Source organism: Equus quagga, chromosome 1, assembly GCF_021613505.1.
Source record: "Equus quagga isolate Etosha38 chromosome 1, UCLA_HA_Equagga_1.0, whole genome shotgun sequence".
NCBI lineage: Eukaryota > Metazoa > Chordata > Mammalia > Perissodactyla > Equidae > Equus > Equus quagga.
The window spans coordinates 43,765,773-43,786,175 of NC_060267.1; positions in this window are offsets into that span (position 1 = coordinate 43,765,773).

The window sequence follows — 20,403 nt, forward strand, 5'->3', positions numbered from 1 at the left end:
AAAGAGAATTCTAAAAGCTCTGGCTTCCAAGTGAAAGAGTATTAATGAATGGAGCCTATTTGTAAATGCTTCTTAAACTATGTTAATGATGTGTGAAATATGGGGCACTAAACTAACTAGGCAATTCAGTGATGCCGTCGTCAGCTACGGTGCTGCACGTGAAGACGGTTTGTCCCTGTCGTGCTGTGGTGAGGCAGAGGGTGTGTGAATGCTCGGTCACCACTGCACACCTAGACTCCTAGTGCCCCTCTTAGCACTGCCACTATTAATTAGAGAACGAGGAAAAAAGATTATGACTGTTTGTTTGTCTTCTTGATATTTTCCTTGAGTTTTCTCTATCTTCTGAGGCTTTAAAATTCTAGGCTTGGAAATCATAGCTCATTCCTGGGGTCCTAGTGATTTTACTGCCACTCAGCATAATGAAGAGAAAGACTTTCAACAAGTGCTTTCTTCAAGAGGGCCTTTCTAGGCTTTTCTCACCTGGGTGTGTTGACTGGTGCTCATAGTGAGGATGAAAGCAAGGTATTGTCGGAGAAGGTAAGTTCAGGGAAAGGCTTTGACCTCCTGAAAATGAGAGGGTCTTAGACACTTAGACAAGTTATCTGATGTGAGAAAACCCTTCCATAGCCCTTATGTTTGGGGGAGAAAGTGTGTAGAAACAGGAAGGGAGCACTCGGCTGGCAGTTTCAGTTTTTCAATGTTCAGAAGGTGTGATGAGTTATATGCTCTCTAGGGCCTTGGAGCGCCTCTTCCTCTCTGGCGCCCTGGCTTACGTCTCTCTAACACTAAGCACGCTGGGTTCTAATTACTGACATCCTGGGTGGCACTTGTGCCTCGCCCTGCCTGCCTGCTCACCAAACTGTGAGCTGCTTGAGGTCAGGACCATGTCATATTCTACTTTGTATCCCCAGCATCCAGTAACTGGCATGCGCAGGGCACGTGAAAACACAACCTGCATGAATGAACTATTGGAAAAGACTGGTCTGCGGGGACTCTAGCTGTAGGCTCATCTTCCTCAGTAGTGGGTGTAACGGGGATAAGAGGAAGACAGGAAGCAAATATGTTTTGAGCTCCTACATTTAGCCATTGCATATTTTTACTTAATGCCTTTAAGATGTGACATAGGTATAATTATGGCAATTTTACAGCACGTAGAGTGTGTAATTTGCCTCAACAAGTGACCAACTCTGAATATGAACCCCAGGTTTCTCTCAACTTTATAACCCAGGTTTCTTTCACTCTAATATGCCTTTAGTGACAGTAATTGGTAGCATGGTCTCTATAGAATAAGATTATTGCTACAGACTTAGGAAAATAGACCCTAGGAGTATTTGGAGTGGAAGGAGCTTTTTTGAGATCCTAGCTGTGCAAAGCTTACTTCAGCAGAGTCCTTATTTCTAGTATTCCTGCAAACGGCTTCTGAAAGAGGGTTGGTATAGGGGAGGGAGCGGGTGGCAGGATATGTGTATTGTACCATTAAGGCCTGGAAAAATTTGTTCCTTTCATCTTTCCCCAGTATGCCTCCTCCTCCATGATTCCCCCCTGATTCCACCTTTCCATTCTTGTAGTACTCAGTTTGTACCACTCACAAAGCATTGTCATACTGCCTTCTATTGTAAATGTTTATGTATCTGACTTGACTCAATGTTTATGTATCTGACTTGACTCTGGTTCTGTATTTTCGGTACTTTTGTCTCTGGTTCTAACACAGTGTAGCAAGTAGATGGTCAATAAATGCTTGCCTTTCTCTTTCAAATTTATGCTGAAATCTTTTTAAACTATTAAGGTATTTCCCTTTCCTCCAAATAGAGAGGAACTGCATGAAGGCGATCTCGAAGGATCCACTGATATTGTGTGGGAACACAGTGGCCGTGGTGATGTGTTGCCTAGATCCTGCTTCAGTGAAGGACTGGTTGTCCCAGCTGCTGGGAGTGGTGTCAGCGGACGGCTTCGGCTGGCACTGTCTTCAGGGATGGCTTCAGCTGTAAAGAGCTGCCTCAGCCAAGGTCACGCCTGTCCCGGGGCAGCCGACCTCCAGTGACTGGTCGAGGTTGGGGTATAAAGGCCTGGCCTTTTTAATCCAATGTGGGACAGCTCTGATGGGCCATTTTCACTTCCATTCGAGAAACTGTGCTGGGATTTTTAATTTAATTTTTCTGTCTTTTTAAAGTGGATGCAATTCATTAAAAATTTATGAATAATTATTACTGAGCCATAAAGTATTTCTGATCCATTACCTCACTTGAATAGAAGTGGGTTAAGAATCATTTTCTTTAGGAAACCCCATTTAGATAATGTTTCCTTTTTTTTCTGCCCCCTCCCTATGTGATGTCAAAAGTTTGTATATTACAAAAGTTTATTGATCAGGATGCTAAGCACTTGACGCTTCTATTTTTTAAAAATTGGATTCATATAATATGTACTGAGGGTACATGATAGAATAGAAAGCATGTGAGCATTAGAGTCAGACTGAGAATTAATGCCCCAGCAAATATATGTAAAACACTTAGTACACGGCGAATACTTAGTGATAGTTTAATTTTCTTTTTTATATTGTGTGTTACTAATTCTGCTGGCACCTTCACAATGTTATCTCATCTCCTTGCATCCATTCTTCCCAGCAACATCTCGTCCTCTCCCCAACCATTAATTCCAAACTATAGTCAAAATGATCTTTAAAAAATGAAAATCTGATTGGTCTCTTCTCTGCTTAAAATCCTAAGACTTCTTATTGCTCTTAAGATATAGACCAAAATTCTTCCATCGGCCTCTAAGAACCTGAATGTTCTGGCCCTGTTCACCTCTCTGGGTTCATCTCTTATAAGCCTGCTTTCCTTCATTCTCTCCACTACAGCCCCTTTCACCTTCTTCTAGTTCCTCATGTGTTTGTCGTGTCTCTGCTGTTCCCACCGCCTGGAATGTTCCATTCCTGCCCATCTCTTCCCCTTGGTTAGTTAGCTCTTTCTCATCCTTTAGATCTCAGCCCAGGAGAGTCTTCTCTGACCTGCCACCCCTCCCCTCAGTTTAAATCATCGGTATACACTCCTGTACGACTATGTTCCCTCACTTCGGGGCACTTATCTAGATTTGTAACTCAGCATCAGTGTCATCAATTAATTGGTTTCTATCTTTCCCACAGGACTGAGTTCCCTGAAAGCAGGAAGCTTGTTACTGAATTCTTATAGCCTAGTTCAGTGATTAGATCGTAGTAGGTAGCCAGTAAATATTACACGGTTTAATCAGCAAAAAACCGAGCAAGGTGTGTGAATGTGGATGTATATTGTTTCTATTATTATTATTTTTTAATAAATGAGGAAACTGAAGCTCATTTAAACCCAGTCATACCACTTGTAGGTCCAGAGTACCTTACAATTTTTAAAAAGCACATTTGTTTTTATGAATATTTAAGTACATTTCCTTTTCTCTTTGTATTAAAACATTCTGATTGTTTTTGGGGCCGGCCGGTGGTGCAGCAGTTAAGTTGCTGCTCTCCACTTCGGATGCCTGGCATGGACCTAGCACTGCTGTCAAGCCATGCTCTGGCAGGTTTCCCACATATAAAGTAGAGGGAGATGGGCGCATATGTTAGCTCAGAGCCAATCTTCCTCAAAAAAAAAAAGTGTAAAAAAATATATATTCTTATTGTTTTCGATCTGTCTCACTTTATTCTCAATTACTTGGAACTGATAAGACTCTAATATTCCTCTAAAATTCACTTATGCCTTCTGCCTTGTGAATGACAAAGCACTGCAATGACCCTGAAATATAATATAATAATGAAAGTCTAGCCTGTTGAGTATTGCCCTGGGAATGTAAACTGATCCCAAATTGATACTCAAGTCAATTCATCAAGCATTTGAACTACACCAGATAGTTTATGCTAACAGTGTGATTTATGGCAGGAGCCTTGATCCACGCTGAATCAGTTTGACTTCTGGAGGGACCGGAGACTGAATAAAGGCAGTCACGTGGGTGCTCTATGCTGCTGTGACCAATCTCTAATAGAAACCATGGACGCCAAGGCTGAGGTGAGCTTCCCTGGTTGGCATTATTCCACACTTGTCACACATTGCTGCTGAGGGAAGCAAATGTCTGTAAGTGCTGATTATATTGTAAGTGAATGTAAGTGAGGCCATCTTTTATGTGACTCTGTGTGACTACTCACTGCTCTGCACGTACTCTAAAATAATTCACATGCTCTCCTGATTTATGGCCTCTGCTTACGTATGTACTGCCCTATAGCTTGATCAATTAAAAATTTGTTCTACAAGTTTCTTTCCAGGAACAGGCTGACCACAGGCGGGAAATACACCTACAAGGTATCCATCACAGCTGACGGAAGAATGGAACAATAAAAGACCCTGGATTTTGTCATGCCTGAAGGCTTACTTTTCCAAACCTCCTCCTTACTCCCTATTTTCCCTATATAACTACCTCAAGATTCTGTAATTGTTGAAGATGGGTTTTTTGAGACTTTAGTCACCCATCTTCTGATTTTGCCTGCTAATCCAGTTAAAGCTTCCTTTCTTGATCCCTCACTTGTGGTGATTTATTGGCTCAGATCCCGATGAGCAGAGCCCATTGCTCAGTAACACATATGACTCCAATGGGAAAGGAAAACTAAAAGCTTATTCCTGGTCTCCCCTGGACTCCACCCTGTGGACTTTCTACCTTTGCTCATTTTCATCTGTAGCCTTTCACTATAATAAACGGTAACCATGAGTATAACATCTTTTCTGCTTTATATGAGTCCTTATAGAGAATCATTGAATCTGAGGGTGGTCTTGAGGACCCCTGTCACAGCTGCTTAGAAAAGGAATGGACTTTGAGATTATTTGCATGGGTTTAAGACTGCTGTGTGGATCTTTTTTTTGTTTTTTGAGGAAGATTAGCCCTGAGCTAACATCTGCTGCCAATCCTCCTCTTTTTGCTGAGGAAGACTGGTCCTGAGCTAACATCCGTGCCCATCTTCCTCTACTTTATATGTGGGACACCTACCACAGCATGGCTTGCCAAGCAGTGCCATGTCTGCACCCGGGATCTGAATCGGCAAACCTCGGCCGTGGAAGCAGAACGTGCGAACTTAACCACTGCGCCACTACAATGCCCCAGGTGCTGTGTGGATCTTGATCAAGTTAGTCCATCAAATTGCCCCTCTATTTCTGCATAATTAAAACTAGCGTAATAACATCTATGTTACAGTATTGGTGTGCGTATTAAATGAGATAATGTAAGAAATGTGCCTGGCATGTGTTTAGTTAAAGGTAGCTATTATTATCACGGTGGGGTAAGGGGTGTAGGAACACAAAGATTGTTAAGACATATTCTCCACTGGCTAGTACTTTAGTCGGGGGGAAATCTTTGTCATGAGGACTGTGGGAAAATTAGGTTATTTCCCACTTGGTCCTCTCTGTGTAGGTGGATACCTGGTTGAGTCAGCCGCACAAACTATTCCTCCTACTCATAGGCACTGCTGTCCTGGGGTAGAGATGGGACAGGCAGAGAAGGAAAGGATCTTCTACCTGGGTCTAAAGCTATGTCTGAGATTCATGCACATGCACTTAGCCTGTATGTGCCTCTTTTATCACGTCCATACTAGGAAATGGACCCTCAACAGGGTACAATTGGTCTTTTGTAACTCTTTAATATTCAAGACAGCCCGCAAAGTTCCTTTTAACCTTATTTTGCTTGAATAACAACACTGGAGGGTCAGGGGACACCATGAGATTGGCCTGTGCTTCTCCTCCTTTCCAGTCTCTCCCCTCCCACGCACACACTGGGCCAAGCCAAGCCCTTCCTAGGAAGTGGCACGGAGTCGTCTGTTTCCTCAAACCCCTGATGTTAGGACAATAATCTCCAAACATCTGGGTCAAGCTAGGTTATTCTTCACGTAAGGATTTCAATTAAAACTAGAACACAAATGCAATCTCAAATTTACCATAAGTTGTATTCTCTAAATCAGTTGTTTCAAACTGAGAATTCATTTTCATGAAAACCATGTCATATAATAGTAATAAAAAAACCTTTGTTTTGTTAATATTGTGCTTGACAAATAGTCTTTCACTATTGCTGCTACAGCTGAACTTGGCTTTTATGTACAACACTGTGTCCCCTGATGTCGCTCTAGGACTCCCTTTCATCTCCTGCTTCATCTTTGGGGACACAGTAAGGAGACACCGTCCAATTCGAACTTGCTAGTGGGAGCTCTCATGCCTGTAGCAGGGCAGGGGGTGGGTGTGGGGAGAGCTCCAGGGGATTATAATAGAGGAGCATATATCTGTTAGGATGCTGTCGGAATTCCTAAATAATAAGAAATTTCGTTAACTCACATAGCAATAAATCTCGGGAAGGGCTATTCCAGTGGCTTAACTGTTTTAACAAGGACCAAGATGCTCAGTTTTTATGCTCTGCTGCTCCGAGTATTGACTTCATTTCCAAGCTGGTAGCAAGACAAAGGAAAAATTTCCCAGAATTCCCACAGCAAACTTCCCCTCATGTCTCAATGACCAGAATTTGGTCATGAGTCCATGTCTAAACCAAGCAGTAGCAAAGAACATGGAATTACCATAATTTATAATCTGATAGATAATGGCTGCTGGGGAGTCAATCCCAATGTCCATTTTAGGCCAGCTGCTGGTGTAAGCGGTGATAACGTCCCATCTGAGACTTTCTCCTGAGGCCTCAGGATTGGCCCACTTGCTTCCTCTTCTGATGGTTTTACATCTTTTACTTGCTCACTACTGCACAGAAATGTACAGAACCAAAACCAAAAATCTAAAAGCTTTTCCCTACTTACCTGATCCTGAGGCACTTTGGGGATTTTTAATTTTAATTTTTCACTATTTTTATTTTGTTTTGAGGCTACTAACAATGAAAAACAAATAGTTAGTTAACCCCTTCTCCCCCCCCCCCCACCCATTTTCTCTTGTATTCTCACTTCCTTCTTTTTACTTAAGTTGAGTAGGGGAGTTTTATGGTGAAGCTTTGGGTAAAGAAAGGGCTGTGGTGAGGCTCATTTGCATTTAGAGGAGAGTCAAACCCAGGCATTCCCCTGGGCATTTCAGAGCCAGGCATCCTGTATGACTGTGGGGGGTATTGTGATAAGGAACTGTAACGCGGACTTAGTTCACGGTAGATGTGGGTGAGGAGCAAGGAGGAAAGTATTGGTCATGTATGCCACCTCCCTACTCTTTCCTGTTGTTCCCATTAGTTTCTGAATAGCGAAGCCTGCTCTGGGGCCGTGTAAGGAGCAGAGCGGAGTTTCAGCCTCACTGAGGTGGAGGTAAAAGGAATAGGCAGGGAATTCTCAGGCAAAGGAAGCTGAAAGGAAGGAGTTCCTGGGACAGAAGTCAGAGGCTGCTGGATGAGAAGCCAAACTTCTTTTCAACAGGCTCCACTGAGGTCACTGGGAAACTGAAAAGCAACTTGCTTCTTCTTCAGAATGAAGACGTGTACTGACCCAGTTTAAAGCCACCTACCCTGATTTTTCCATTCGTATCCAGATTCATATCCATGTCAGTTCCCCACAAATCCACACCCATGCTCCCAGCACAAAGCAATGCGATCGCATATATTTGCAAATTCACACCTGCAGTAGAGCTCCCCTTCCATTCACACCCTATTAACCACATAAAGTGCACATTTTATGGCCACAGATGCTTAGAAAAGACAAAATCCTTTAGTCTGTCTGGATTCAAAAGTAATCTGAAAAATTAATCTTTAGCCAATACCTGGAAACAATGTGGGAAAGTCCTCGCATGTACACGAAGTCGTGGATTATTGAAGTTTTCACCCAGAAAGAAAGAGAAAAAACTTCTAAATCTAATGATGTGTGACCTCAGATGGGAAACCTAATTTTATATGTTAATATTTTCAGTGTAAACATACTGCTAATTGTTTTGTTTTGTTTTGTTTTTTTGAGGAAGATTAGCCCTGAACTAACATCTGCTGCCAATCCTCCTCTTTTTTGCTGAGGAAGACTGGCTCTGAGCTAACATCTGTGCCCATCTTCCTCTACTTTATATGTGTGGTGCCTACCACAGCATGGCTTGCCAAGCGGTGCCAGGTCCGCACCTGGGATCCGAACCGGCAAACCCCAGGCCGCCGAAGTATAACGTGCGAACCTAACCGCTGTTCCACCGGGCCAGCCCCCATACTGCTAATTGTTGAACAGCTGTCTCTTTAAAGGAGAGAAAAAGCTGGGTTTATGCTAACTGTTCCCTAAAATCAAGAGTCCGGTCTACATACAACCAACGAGAAGAAGGAGTGTGGTTAAGTGGAAAGAGGGAACCTAACTCACCATCAGAAGAACTGAGGGTCAGTGATACAAAACCCGGCTTTCCCTGTTATTTATTATAACTTTGGGCAAGAGCTTTTAAAAGTCCTGAAGAACACATGTTCTGGAACATCAAGTTTGTTTTCTGCAACAAAGCTGAAACTGAATTCTGTTGTGGATGGGGAGAGAAGGTTACTTTGTATTTCCCTGTTAGAGCTCTGTAGACCATTGGAAAGTTAGCAGGGAGAAGAGAGGGGAAGGAGAGGGGAAAGAAACAGGTGTGGAAAGTGTAATTTGATTTTTTTCTGAGATGTGTGGATGGAGAGAGAGGAAGGGAAAGAAAGACAGTGCTGACAGGTAATGGTGTAATGCAGGAGTCTCCCTGCCTTTCCTGTCCCCACAGGGGATTCTCTCTCATAGCTACAGCCTTGACAGCAAAGCTACTCAACATCCATTCCCCCCTCTTCCTTCCTAACAGATTCTTGATTATGCTCAGATAACCATCCTTTCCCCTTTCTAATTTCAGGAGAAGACAACCACACCCTCACTTCTGGAGGTAGATCGTCATTAGTTTAAGCCAATCAACAGATGACATTCCTCTGGCTACAATTGGTCCAGGGGTAAGCATGGTGACCTAAGTTTGCCCAAACAGATTGAAGGGAGGGACTTATATTCCATGCTTGGTGAGAAGTTATCCTTTTCTATTGCCAGACTTAAAAAGGAAGCCTATACTCCCAATTGCCCTTGGCAGTCATCTTTCAACTACAAGGGGAACCAGCCATAGGATGAACCCTATGCCAAGAGGAACAGACACCTGAGACCTTGATTATGTCATTGAGCTCCACCTGGAGCCTACATTAGGAGGACTTCCTGTTATATAGAGTATTATGGACTGAACTGTGTTCACTCCAAATTTGTAGGTTGAAGTCCTGATCCCTAGTACTTTAGAATGTCACTGTATTTGGAGATAATTAAGGTTAAATGAAGTCCTAAGGGTGGGCCCTAATCCAATATGACTTCTGTCCTTGTAAGAAGAAAGAGAGACACTAGGGATACATGAGCACAGATGAAAGGCCACGTGAGGACGCAGCAAGAAGATGACCATCTGCAAGCCCAGGAGAGAGGCCTCAGGAGAAACCAGCCCTGCTGACACCTTGATCTTGGACTTCCAGCCTCCAGAGCTGTGAGGAATAAATTTCTGTTGCTTTAGCCCTCCAGTTTGTGGTGTTTTGTTTCGTTAGCCCCAGCAGACTAATACATAAGGTAGTACATTTTCTCACTGCTTAAGAAATGTTGAGTTGAGATTTTCTATTACTTGCAGCCAGAATCATTTTGACACAGGATATTCGTGATCTCCTTCCCTGCCCCTTTCTGCAAGTCTTTTTTTTTTTTTTTTTTTTTTTTTAAGATTGTCACCGGAGCTAACATCTGTTGCCAGCCTTCTTTTTCTTCTTCTTCGTCTTCTCCTCCCCAAAGCCCCACAGTACATAGTTGTATATTCTAGCTGTAGGTCCCTCTGGCTGTGCTATGTGAGATGCCATCTCAGCATGGCTTGATGAGCAATGCCGTGTCCCCACCCAGAATCTGAACTGGTGAAACCCTGGGCCACCGAAGCGGAGGGTGCAAACTTATCCACTCGGCCATGGGGCTGGCCCCTCTGCAAGACTTCTCTATGCTGCTTTGTCACTTGTTTTCTGTTTCTCAGGGCACAGAAGCCAGTTGTTTCTATGGCATCCTTGCCTTTAGATGAGGTTTCTAGGAAAATAATTTAAAAAGACCTATTTGGGTCCATATGTGCCAATTCCAAAATCTCAGAAGAGAAAGCCAGATTGGTGCAGCTTGGGTCCAGTTAGCACCCTTGAACCAATCAGCTGAGGCTAAGAGGACAGGAGACATGGAGTAGTTGAAAGGGATTATGGGAGTAAACTCTTAGAGAAAGAGAATGGGCATGTTCTCTTATAGGAGATTTGGGGACAAGCAGGAAATAATTGGCTTTTTGAATATAGAAATCTTATTCATCATTATATTCCTAGTCCCTAGCACATATAATGGATCTGAGTAAATCTGACTTAAACTAAGGAATAAAAGATGGGCAATTGCAGGAATATAGAAAAATATTGAATCCATCTTTGTTTAGTGAAAGAGACACAGATCTATCTTGGTCTGTGTAGTGGATGGTGTGGTTTGTAGTCCAGACACCCTCTCCCAGCCCAAGCCTGAAGAACTCATTCCTCCAGCCGCTGGGAGTACTGGCAGCTGACGTGTTTCAGCTGAGTCTCTCTCAGAATTTTCCTTGGCTAAAGAGTGCTTCCTAGTCCAAGGCCAGGCCTCCTTCCGGGAGGCAATTCATGTCCAAAAACTTGTGAATGCGGAGATATACAGACCTAGCCTCGTTGTTTCAACTTGGGCAACTCTGGAGAACTCATCCCGACTCCAGAGCTCCTGATAGGATGGCCTGTGGCATTTGTTTCGTCTGAATCACAGTTCAGCTTTTCTCATTGCACAACCTTGTTTCTTTATTTCCCCACAGGAGTTGATTCTAAGAGTAATCCCCGATAAAGCTCCCGCAGGCAAATCTCTGCCTCAGAATTTGGTTCATGGTGAATTCATCCCGCAACAAATGGTGCCTGAGTGTCTGAGATAGCAGACTCTAAGAGGGGACTTTGGAAATGGATCACTCATGGGCCAAGTATCAATGGGAGCCACGTCCATGTTGGTAGAAATAGCAAATAGTCCATGGCATGCTGTAGCAGGACAATGTTTAAAACTTTCACCAATGGTGAACTTGGATCTTATATCAGCCGAAGGAATGCACTGATGGATTCAAAGTAACACTCATTTGAGAATGACAGAGGAAATAATAAATACAATGACAATGAAATTGGTTGGTTATTTCTGAGGGCCATGGAATCTCTGAAGAAAGATAATGAAAGGGTGATTAGTTATCAATTAAAGGCTAAGTACGAAAGCCAGAGGGCCTCCTTGGTAGCATAAAAGAGACTCATCTTCTGCAGCTGTAGGTCCCCAAAAAGCTGAGGGTGACAAGAGTAGCAGAGCTCCAGAGAGAATTAAATTCTCAACCACAGCAAGTCTGCTCTGCTCAAGTCAGGGCTCTGACTGGGGAGGAGCAGGCTCCTGAGATAGGGGATGGAGACGTCTGGCTTGATGCACTTGACAGTATTAAATCCTCAGATTCCTCTCCAGACGTGGCTCACTCTGTTAAAGGCTAATTCTCTCCCTTCAGGGAAGTAGACAGTTCTCTCCCTAAATAAGCAAGTAGACAATGACTGTTGATGTTACCCAGGCTCTGTCATCAGTCACCCCAGTGCTGGGTACTGCGTACAGGAACCGGGTAGACATGGTAGCAAGGACAGAGCCCACGCCCTGGTCCTACAGAATGGGTTGCCACATACCAGGACTGATCCAGCTGTTGTTGCTGCCAAATGCTGCTGAGACCAACCCTAGGCCCCTGATATGCCACTTGGTGGCAAGTTAACTACATTGGATCTATTTCAGCAATTCATCTCGACTGGAACTGACACACATTCTGGGTACCATTCGTGTCTATAGGACCTCATCCAGCATCATTATCTGAGAGCATACAAAGTGTTTCATTGCTGACATGGGATCCTGGGTGACATCTCATTGGACTAGGGGACCCATGTTACAGCATAGGAGATATAGCAGTTCATACATGATCTTAAGATCCGCTAGCCCTATCACATACTATTCCACAGAGAGGCTGCTGGTTTGATAAAGTGGTGGAACAGCTTTGATTAAAAACAGATGTAATAAAACCCACTGAGGTGCCAGCTTGGAGAGAACTCAGAGAGGATGTGGGCACCATTCTCCAGGATCAGTATATATCTTTTTTTTTTTTGAGGAAGATTAGCCCTGAGCTAACTACTGCCAGTCCTCCTCTCTTTTGCTGAGGAAGCCTGGCCCTGAGCTAACATCCGTGCCCATCTTCCTCTACTTTATATGTGGGACCCCTACCACAGCATGGCGTGCTAAGCCGTGCCATGTCCGTACCCGGGATCCGAACCGACGAACCCGGGGCTGCCGAGAAGCGGAACGTGTGAACTTAACTGCTGCGCCACCAGCCAGGCCCCTCAGTATATATCTTAAATCAACTAGCATTGTATAATGTTGAGTCTCCAGTAAGCAGATGTGATAGAGTCATTTACAGCTGGACTGGAAAGACTGTCTCTTTGTCTCTGGAGGTGTCTGGTTTTCGACTCTTAGCCAAGATAAGAGCAGTGGGATTTATGATGTGCTGTCAAAGGCCTGAAACTCCCAAGGCCAATTTCTTTACTGACAGTCTTCAACTGGCCTAACCGGCTTGACAAGCCTGGCCAAGAGTGCATGAAAACTCCATTGGGAACTTCTGCATTTAGACTTCCCAAAGCTAAGCTTCCTTGCACAGATATTTGGTGGTTTGACCCAGATTCAGAGTGCAATTGTGTTCGAATAAGGACCCTGGGAAGTTATATATGCAATATCTCTGAGACCTCCAATGTATGCTCAACTTGCCATCTCTTACTGCAACGTATTATTTGCCTTTAAATAAAAGTCGTAAGTGAGTCTGCTTAGTCCTTTCAAATCTCTGAACTTGGGAAATCTTTGCAGTAAATATATGGGTCTGGGAACCAATGGATGAGTGCAGGATTGGCTCCACTAACCATCACTCCCCAGTAACCCACTGGGGAAGCTGTGTTCACTGTCTCTGAAACTCTGCAGATTTGAGATCCTGCTTCTCAAAGAGGAAACACTAGGGGACACAGCAAGTGTTTCATTAAACCTCAAGCTATAGCTGTCACTCAGTTTCTTCAAACTCATTGTGCCAAAAGACTTGCAGTCAAGGAAAGGATTCACCATCCTGGGAGAAGTAATTAACTCTCATCATCAGGAAAGAATATGTTTGGCACCCATGTGATCTACTTGGCTTCTTGATACTCCCTTGCCCAATTTTTTTTTTTTGAGGAAGATTAGCCCTGAGCTAACATCTGCTGCCAATCCTCCTCTTTTTGCTGAGGAAGACTGGCCCTGAGCTAACATCTGTGACCATCTTCCTCTACTTTATATGTGGAACACCTGCCACAACATGGCTTGCCAAGCAGTGCTATGTCCGCACCCCGGATCGGAACCACCAAAGCGGAACGTGTACACTTAACTGCTGTGCCACTGGGCCGGCCCCCCAGTTTTGACTGTGAATGAACAAGTAAAATAAGCACATCCGGAGAAGGGGATGATGACCAGGGTCTTAGACCCCACAGGAATGAGGTTCTGGGTCACCCCACCTAGGTAAACCACGTAGGCCAGAAGGGGTAAAGGGAATCTAGAAGTGGTAGTAGCGGACAATGATGATGAGTGTTAGTTATGGTCTTGAGCTAAGCTGCACGGTGGGTGCTGGAGTTCATTTCACTAACCTTTCTCTCACAATTCTTTCCCCAACTCCCTGCTTCCAACAGGTCCTTTAAAATCCTAGAGGAGCTGCTCTTAGAACTTATTTGAAGCGAGTGGATCCGAGAAGCCCAGGGATGGACTGTGGACCACCCAGACCCCCAAAGGCAGGACGGAAGCTCCGAGTCCCCCAGCTGCTGAGAATGGTGTCAGCCAACAGTTCTCTGCCGAGCCTTTCTCCAAGACCCGGCCTTGGTTGAAGAGTGCCGCCTTGCCGGAGGCCTCCCCCGTCCCAGGTGTAGCTCATACCCAATGTCTGGTTGTTGTGGGGATATAAAATCCTGATCCTCTTGCCCAGTTTGGAGTAACTCTGGAGTGTCATCCTGTCCCTAGAGTTCCCTTTAGGATTAGCTGAGGCCTTTGTTGTGACTGTGTCACTGTTCAACTTTTCTCTCTGCTCAGTTTTACTTCTTTTCCACCCCGAGAGGTTTTGTCGTTGAGAGTGCTCCGCACTAAACATTCTGCACTCAATCTCTGTCACAGTTTGCTTTTCAGGGAACTCAGCCATCTGAAGGCATCTTTCCAAACCCGGCCTAGTCCCCACGGAGCCCGTAATTGCCCTCTCACTTTTGATGGAAGACTACAACGGTTCTCAAACAGTATTTCAAGGAAGCTCTGGGTGGAGGTGCTTCACTGCAAGTGTTTAATTTCAATAGCATTCCTGAAAGACCATTTTAACCATGAAAACCACAAAAACCAACAATAAGCACTATTGCAACAATAAAAACTATTTTAAAACCGTGAACACAGAAATGTAAATGTGTTCTATACTAAATTTTACACATCTTTGACAGTGTATTAACTTGTGGTGCCAGCTCATATCATTTCCGGGCAGACCTCAGAAGAAAGTTTCTCTTTCATTATGGCGCATATATTTCAACTCTTAAAATGTGTTGCCTAATGATGGGGACACATTCTGAGAAACGCGTCGTTAGGTGATTTTGTTGTGCCAACATCATATAGCTTGCATACACAAACCTAGATGGTATAGCCTACTACACACCTAGGCTGTATGGTACTAATCTTACAGGACCACCGTCATACACACGGTTCGTCGTTGACTGAAATGCCGTTATGTGGCGCATGACTGTAATTATTATTATTACGTTTTAAAGATTTTATTTTTTTCCTTTTTCTCCCCAAAGCCCCCCGGCACATAGTTGTACATTTCTAGTTGTGGGTCTTTCTAGTTGTGGCATGTGGGATGCCGCCTCAGCATGTCCTGATGAGTGGTGCCATGTCCGCGCCCAGTATTCGAACCAGCGAAACCCTGGACCACTGCAGCGGAGCACACGAACTTAACCACTCGGCCACAGGGCCGGCCCCTATTTTTGAATATATAATACATGTACACCTTATAGAACTCAAAAAGTACAAAGGAATATATATAAAATACAATAAAAATTCCCTTCCACTCCTGTCTTCTGGTTTCCCAGTTCCCTCGCCAGGGGAAACCATAGCTCTTAATATTCTATGTATTACTCTACACACACACACTTTTCTCCCCTGTATACACTGTTGCATATGTTTAACACTGTTTTACAGATTGTTAACTTTTTTTGTTAAATTAACATATCTTCAAAATTTTTCTTTATAGAATAAAATTGAAACATATCATTAATTTACAACCTACTGTTTTGCACTCATCTTTTATATAATAAACATATACGTTTTGAGGAAGAGGTCTCAAAGCAGTATATTAATAGTATGTTGACTGATATTAGCTGCATTTGCTAAGGTACTACAAGAAAGAAATGAGCCTGGAAAAAAATTAGCCTGTTGGCAAGCAGAACTAAAAAGGGAAAAGAGAGAATCCAGACATTTCAGACTGTGTTGAAAGATACTTGTCTTTCTCCTCTTCCAATTAGTAAAAGATAAGAGGAGAGATGATTTCATCTAGAAAGGTTAATTCAGCCTCAGGACAAAGACCAAATCAACAATGTAGCCATCCAAAGTTTTGTTAAAACCTCTGATTGGATTATGATGGACTATACTAACAAAATGGCATCTAGAAAAGAGACGAAGAGCAAGGTCCTTTGGAAGCCTGATGAACTCGGGAGCTGTAATTAAATCTAGAGAGAAAGCCATACCTCAAAAAGAATTGTTGGTGTGACTTTTGTAGTCACACATGGAGTTGACTGGAGTCATAAAAAAAAATGAACACATATTTTGGAGAGCGAGGTATTGTCAGAAGTGACACTAACTTGCATTACAAGGGATTGGAACTATTTAAGATATAAAAGATTTTTGGGTCCCCAGATTTCCATAGACAGAAGCAGGCTGAGAAAAGTGCTCATCTGCCAAGGAGAGCATATTCTCCATTGCCCTCTTCAGATATGTCCAAGAAGGATAATGGCAGAGGAAGGATCTCCTAGGAGGTACAGCCAAGAGCTACAGAGGAAAGTGGCCTGGGGAAACGGGGTTTGAAGATAAGCTGAGGGCTTCCCCTTAACAACTAGTAGGGTTGGGGAAAGGAAAGAGGTCTTTGGGCCCTGGGAGTAGTGGGGCGTCCCTGCCTCCCTAGCAGCCTCCGGAGAGGCAGAAGGATCTCAGAGGGAATGGATGCATTGTGCTTCCAGGGAGTGAGACCGTAGGGTTGGATTGGCCATTAATTCCCTGTGGGACCAAGGTGACAGTAGCAGTGTACATCTGAGCTATTCCCTGTGTAGAACAATGATTGAGTACTTGAGGGCTGACTCAGTCCTTAGCCACTGTGGGCACCCCCTCTCATGCAGAGTGGCACTATATAGGGCTCCAGCACTCTGGGCTTTGTGAAAGCAACAAATGTGATTGAGGTTGAATTCCCCCTAAGTCCATCAGGATTGAAGTTGAGAGTTAAAATTAAAACGATAAATAGAACACAAGGAAATAAGATATGTCTTGTGCACTGGAGTTTGTTGACTAAGATTCTTACTTGTTATAAATACATTCACTCATTCATTCATCAAAAATTTCCTGAATATGTTGTGTCAGGCACTGGACTAGGACCTGGAAATACAGGAATAAACAAAATCTGCTGTGGAGTTTACAGCCTGATATATAGGATTTGTGACATTTGGCTGGAAACTTTGTAGTAAAGTTGAGTATGTATGTTGGCATGATATCTTGTTTACAAATCTCACACCCATATTCAAATAATTTACTAACAAGGAGGTAGGTGTCAGGTAACGACATTGTCCCTAGACCGAGGTACAGGTGACAGTGGAACAGTATTTCCTCCAAGCAAGACTGGCTACACAGCTATCAGCAGAGGCAATCTTTAGCTAATCAGGATTTCAAAGGAAACATAAACATTTAAATACAATGGGATTATGCCTGGATGGAGGCATAAAGGATATTTATTTCCTCCGGTAACTCTCAGAGTTAGAGAGTCAGGGTGGTTAAGATTCAATTTTCCTTTCTTCAGAAAAGAGATCAAATAGAATTCTCCCAAGTAGGCAACAAGAAAATTCTTTTGTCAATCTGGCCTTCCCTACTGCCTCTCTCAATCCAGACATTACACAGAAAATATCCCCTGGTCTTAAGCTTTAAATTGTGTCAGAAACGCTAACAGAATTTTTGCTACGTGCTGTCTCTTAAAAAGCAGACAAACATTATTAATGTGAATCTTGTCAGCTAAAGATCTGATTTTTTTTCTCTCCAAACAGCAAAAACAGTAAATAAAGCAACAGGGGCCGGCCCCATGGCCGAGTGGTTAAGCTGGCGCCCTCCACGTTGGCGTCCCAGGGTTTCGCTGGTTCTGATCCTGGGCGTGGACAAGACACCACTCGTCAGGCCACACTGAGGTGGCGTCCCACATGCCACAACTAGAAGGACCCACAACTAAAAAAATATATATATACAACTACATACTGGGGGGATTTGGGGAGAAAAAAGCAGGAAAAAACCCCAACATAGTTAATTCTACGAAGAATAGCATGATAATAATCCCACGTTTAAGCTGCAATTATAGCTCTTCTTTTTCCCAAATTTCAGTGCCACTGCAATTCATCAATGGAAAATTAGCAGAGAAAAAAATCTCTTCTTTCCCTCAGAGGATTGCTGGAAAGGATAAGGAGAGGAAAAAATGTGAGGAAATATGGTCAGCTCAAAATAGAGTTAATGTATCTCCATATCTAAAATTTACTTACCCACACTTTTTTGATGAAGAATTCCAATAATTATCAGTATTTGGCAGCAAGGATTGAAGATTGCTTTGTGTGAGGTTAATATTTAATTTTAATTTTCCTTAGATATGACTTTCAAATGGAATGTCTATTTGAGTGTTCTTAAGGATATTGTATTGGCTCATTTCTTTGTTATAAATTTTTTTTGGAGGAGAGCTGGAAGTTTTCTTATTTGTTTTATTGTTTCTTTGCTTGGTGAACTTGATTGTGTTGGATTTGGTAATTCCATTGTTTTATTAAAATAATAATATTAACAGGCAGATTTTTCACCCTGGAAACCCTTTGAGTTCAGTGGGAGGCTTTCTTTGGCCTGCTTTCCTTTACTTAGTGTGACATTCTGAGGGCCAGGTATGATGAATACATCAATAAGAGGGCTATAGATCATGGAAATGTGTCAAAGTCCAGTGGCTTGAGGACAACAAAATTTAATTGATTTAAAAATCTTTTTAATCAAGATCCAGTGGTTGATTTCAATTTCTTGTCAACATGGGTTGGTCAATGAAATAATTCTAGGTTTTTCATAGTGAAATTGATTTGCATTTTTAAAGAGAGTCAACTAAACTAGGTTGCTTAGTAACAAAATTTTTTGCTTACAAAACAAAAATGCTTTCTTAACTTCTCCCCTATTAGCCAAATTTTAATAGAGAGTGTTTCTCAGCTTGTTATTTCTCATTCATTCTACCCCAGCTCCCTGGGACTCCAGAAACTGTGATAACTCTCCTGTCTGTCATTTTTTTCAGAGACCTGTGGCACTTATGAGGCTAGTCTCATCAGCTCTCAAAGCTATCTGGGATTTTTCAGTCATAATCTCTGATCCCCTCTCTCTTGGTTCCTTAGGAGGTTGAGAGCCTTCCTCAAGACACCAAGAATGTATGTGGCACATAGTAGGAGTTTTATCTGATTTTTGAGTTATTAATAAATTCACATGGTTCAGAAACCAAAAGGTATGAAAATATTTACAGTGACGAATCCCCTTTCTGTTCCCCTCCCCCCATGTCCTCATCTACCTCCGTGCAATCTCCCACAGATAATTCCTGTTATTAGATTTTTTTCCTTCTAGAATTTCTTTACGTATACAGTGGTCCCTCAGTATCTGTGGGGTATTGATGCCAAGACTCCCACCTCAATACCAAAAGTGGGGGATGCTCAAGTCCCTTGGATAAATGGCGTGGTATTTGCATCTAATCTAAGCACATCCTCCTGTGTACTTGAAATCATCTCTAGTTTACTTATGATACCTAATACAATGTAAATGTTATGTAAATAGTTGTTATACTATATTGTTTAGGGAAAAATGACAAGAAAAAAAAGTCTGCACATGGTCAGTACAGACAAGACCATGGTAGATCTTTGCCATCCTCAGATGCGGAAACCCACGGATGCGGAGGGCCAACTGTATTCAAGTGACATATAGATCAATTGAGAGATTTCCAACTTTTAACACCAAGATTTCTTGTAATCTATATATGTTCACTATCGCCACCTTATCATCTCCTATTTACTCTTTTTTTTAAAAAAATAGACTTTATTTTATAGTGCATTTTAGCTTCACAGCAAAATTGGGTAAAAAGGTACAGAGGTTTCCCACATACCCCCTGTCCAGCTGCCCACAGCACAGCCTTTCCCACTATTGCAATCTCACACCAGAACAGCACATTTGCTGTAATCGATGAACCCACATTGGCACTTCATTATTACCAAAGTCCATAGATTAGGGTTCATTCTTGGTGTTGTACATTCTATGGGTTTTGACAAATGTATAATAACACGTATCCACCATTATAGTATCATGCACAGTACTTTCCTTGCCCTAAAAATCTTCTGTGCTCAGCCTATTCGTTCTTTCCCTCTCCCTAACTCCTCGCAACCACTGATCTTTTCACTGTCTCCATAGTTTTGCCTTTTCCAGAATGTCATCGAGTTAAAATCAAACATGCATTAAAGTTTCCTCCACGTCTTTTCATGGTTTGATAGCTCATTTCCTTTTAGCACTGAATAATATGTCATTGTCTGGATGGGCCAGTTAATTTATCCATTCACCCACTGGAGGACATCTTGGTTGCTCCCAGTTTTGGCAGTTATGAGTAAAGTTGGTTTACCATCCATGTGCATGTTTATATGTGGACATGAGTTTCCAGTTCATTTTGGTAAATACTAAGGAGCGTGATTGCTGAATGGTATGTTAAGAGTATGTTCAGTTTTGTAAGAAACTGTTAAGCTGTCTTCCAAATTGCCTGTACCATTTTGCATTCCCACCAGCAGTGACTGAAAATTTCCTATCTATTTTTGAACAAACTGTAGCCACTTTTCCACTTGCACCAACCCACCAAACCTTCTTTTGCTTAACAAAATTGGGCTTCATCATTGGCTTCTTAGTTACTATCAGTGGGCACTTTCTTTCTTTCTTTCTTTCTTTCTTTCTTTCTTTCTTTCTTTCTTTCTTTCTTCCTTCCTTCCTTCCTTCCTTCCTTCCTTCCTTCCTTCCTTCCTTCCTTCCTT